Genomic DNA, 3,696 nt, shown 5'->3' with positions numbered 1-3,696 from the left:
AAATTTTCAATTTAAAAATCTTATCTTTTTCAAAATCTTTTTCAAAAATCAAATCTTTTTCATTTTTCTTGTTTATTTTCGAAAATTATAAAAATATTTTTCAAAAATCTTTTTCTTAATTTTATCACATAATTTTCGAAAATAACATAATCAATTAATGTTTTGATTAAAAAATTTCAAGTTTGTTACTTACTTGTTAAGAAAGATTCAAACTTTAAGTTCTAGAATCATATCTTGTGATTTCTTGTGAATCAAGTCATTAATTGTGATTTTAAAAATCAAATATTTTTCAAAACTAATTTCAATCATATCTTTTCAAAAATATCTTTTTATCTTATCTTTTTCAAAATCACATCTTTTTCAAAAATTTGATTTCAAAATATCTTTTCTAACTTCTTATCTTCTTATCTTTTCAAAATTGATTTTCAAATTTGTTTCAACTAACTAACTAACTTTTTGTTTGTTTCTTATCTTTTTCAAAACTACCTAACTAACTCTCTCTCATCTTCCCTCTTTTTCAAAATTTCTTTTTAATTAACTAATTATTTTAATTTTTTTTAATTTTCGAAAATTACTAACATTTTTCAAAAATTATTTTCGAAAATCACTAACTCTTTTTCAAAAACTATTTTCGAAAATTCTCTTTCTCCCTCACTCACCAAAAATCCGAACCCTCTCTCTCTGAGTTTAGATTTTCTCTTCTTCTTTCCTTCTACTCACATAAGGGAACCTCTATGCTTGGGCAAAAAGGATCTCTATTATTATTATTTTTCTGTCCCTCTTTTTCATATGAGCAGGAGCAAGGACAAGAATATTCTTGTTGAAGCAGACCCTGCACCTGAAAGGACTCTGAAGAGGAAACTAAGAGAAGCTAAATTACAACAATCCAGAGATAACCTTACAGAAATTTTCGAATAGGAAGAGGAGATGGCAGCCGAAAATAATAATAATGCAAGGAGGATGCTTGGTGACTTTACTGCACCTAATTTCAATTTACATGGAAGAAGCATCTCCATCCCTGCCATTGGAGCAAACAACTTTGAGCTAAAACCTCAATTAGTTTCTCTAATGCAGCAAAACTGTAAGTTTCATGGACTTCCATCTGAAGATCCTTTTCAGTTCTTAACTGAATTCTTGCAGATATGTGATACTGTTAAGACAAATGGAGTAGATCCTGAAGTCTACAGGATCATGCTTTTCCCTTTTGCTGTAAGAGACAGAGCTAGAGTGTGGTTGGACTCTCAACCCAAAGATAGCCTGAACTCTTGGGATAAGCTGATCACGGCTTTCTTAGGCAAGTTCTTTCCTCCTCAAAAGCTGAGCAAGCTTAGAGTGGATGTTCAAACCTTCAGACAGAAAGAAGGTGAATCCCTCTATGAAGCTTGGGAGAGATACAAGCAACTGACCAAAAAGTGTCCTTCTGACATGCTTTCAGAATGGACCATCCTGGATATATTCTATGATGGTCTGTCTGAATTAGCTAAGATGTCATTGGATACTTCTGTAGGTGGATCCATTCACCTAAAGAAAACGCCTGCAGAAGCTCAAGAACTCATTGACATGGTTGCTAACAACTAGTTCATGTACACTTCTGAGAGGAATCCTGTGAGTAATGGGACGCCTTAGAAGAAGGGAGTTCTTAAAATTGATACTCTGAATGCTATATTGGCTCAGAATAAAATATTGACTCAGCAAGTCAATATGATTTCTCAGAGTCTGAATGGAATGCAAGCTGCATCCAACAGTACTCAAGAGGCATCTTATGAAGAAGAAGCTTATGATCCTGAGAACCCTGCAATAGCAGAGGTAAATTACATGGGTGAACCATATGAAAACACCTATAATCCCTCATGGAGAAATCACCCAAATCTCTCATGGAAGGATCAACAAAAGCCTCAACAAGGCTTTAATAATGGTGGAAGAAATAGGTTTAACAATAGTAAACCTTTTCCATTATCCACTCCGCAACAGACAGAGAATTCTGAGCAGAATCCATCTAGCTTAGCAAATTTAGTCTCTGATCTATCTAAGGCCACTGTGAGTTTCATGAATGAAACAAGGTCCTCCATTAGAAATTTGGAAGCACAAGTGGGCCAGCTGAGTAAAAGGATCACTGAAATCCCTCCTAGTACTCTCCCAAGCAATACAGAAGAAAATCCAAAAGGAGAGTGCAAGACCATTGAATTGACCATCATGGCCGAACCCACAAGAGGAGAGAAGGACGTGAATCCCAAGGAGGAAGACCTCCTGGGACGTCCAGTGATCAATAAGGAGTTTCCCTCTGAGGAACCAAAGGAATCTGAGGCTCATCTAGAGACCATAGAGATTCCATTAAACCTCCTTATGCCATTCATGAGCTCTGATGAGTATTCCTCTTCTGAAGAGAATGAGGATGTTACTGAAGAGCAAGTTACCAAGTACCTTGGTGCAATCATGAAGCTGAATGCCAAATTATTTGGTATTGAGACTTGGGAAGATGAACCTCCCTTGTTCACTAATGAACTGAGTGATCTGGATCAACTGACATTGCCTCAGAAGAAACAGGATCCTGGAAAATTCCTAATACCTTATACATAGGTACCATGATCTTTGAAAAAGCTCTGTGTGACCTTGGTTCAGGGATAAACCTCATGCCCCTCTCTGTAATAGAGAAACTGGGAATGGTGCAAGCTGCTAAAATCTCATTAGAGATGGCAAACAATTCAAAAAAATAGGCTTATGGACAAGTAGAGGACGTGTTAGTAAAGGTTGAAGGCCTTTACATCCCTGCTGACTTCATAGTCCTAGATACTGGGAAGGATGAGGATGAATCCATCATCTTTGGAAGACCCTTCCTAGCCACAGCAAGAGCTGTGATTGATGTTGACAGAGGCGAATTAGTCCTTCAATTGAATGAGGACTCCCTTGAGTTTAAAACTCAAGGACATCCTTCTGTAAACATGGAAAAGAGGCACAGTAAGCTTCTCTCAAAACAGAGTCAACCAGAGCCCCCACAGTCAAACTCTAAGTTTGGTGTTGGGAGGCCACAACCAAACTCTAAGTTTGGTGTTGAACTCCCATATCCAAACTCTAAGTTTGGTGTTGGGGAGTCTCAACAATGCTCTGAACATCTGTGAGGCTCCATGAGAGCCCACTGTCAAGCTATTGACATTAAAGAAGCGCTTGTTGGGAGGCAACCCAATTTTTATTTATCTAATTTTATTTTTCTTGTTCTTTCATGTTTTATTAGGTTCATGATCATGTGGAGTCATGAAAAAAAATAGAAAAATTAAAAACAGAATCAAAAACAGCAAAAAAAAATCACACCCTGGATGAAGACCTTACTGGCGTTTAAACGCCAATAAGAAGCATCTGGCTGGCGTTCAACGCCAGAACAGAGCATGGTTCTGGCGCTGAACGCCCAAAATGGGCAGCATCTGGGCGTTTGAACGCCAGAATTGCACCCTGGAGAAGAGCTGGCGCTGAACGCCCAGAACAAGCATGGTTCTGGCATTCAACGCCAGAAATGGGCAACAAATGGGCGTTCAACGCCTAGAACAAGCACCAATCTGGCGCTGAACGCCCAAAGTTGTGTGCAAGGGCATTTTGCATGCCTAATTTGGTGCAAGGTTGTAAATCTTTGAACACCTCAGGATCTGTGGACCCCACAGGATCACCTCAGGATCTGTAGACCCCACAGGATCCCCACCTACCTCC

At 38.3% G+C, this 3,696-nt stretch overlaps 1 non-coding gene across 1 annotated transcript; it reads right to left on the bottom strand.

The window, feature by feature from the left end:
* Positions 1-1,323: 1,323 nt before the first annotated feature.
* LOC112767577 (small nucleolar RNA R71) lies at positions 1,324-1,431 on the bottom strand. The gene has a single exon (XR_003185018.1). It is a non-coding gene; the product is annotated as a small nucleolar RNA R71 (small nucleolar RNA).
* Positions 1,432-3,696: the final 2,265 nt, after the last annotated feature.

The sequence above is a fragment of the Arachis hypogaea genome, chromosome 17, assembly GCF_003086295.3.
Source record: "Arachis hypogaea cultivar Tifrunner chromosome 17, arahy.Tifrunner.gnm2.J5K5, whole genome shotgun sequence".
In the NCBI taxonomy this organism is placed as follows: domain Eukaryota; kingdom Viridiplantae; phylum Streptophyta; class Magnoliopsida; order Fabales; family Fabaceae; genus Arachis; species Arachis hypogaea.
The sequence above is the reverse complement of the archived record's forward strand: the minus strand, read 5'-3'. Positions and strand labels throughout refer to the sequence as shown.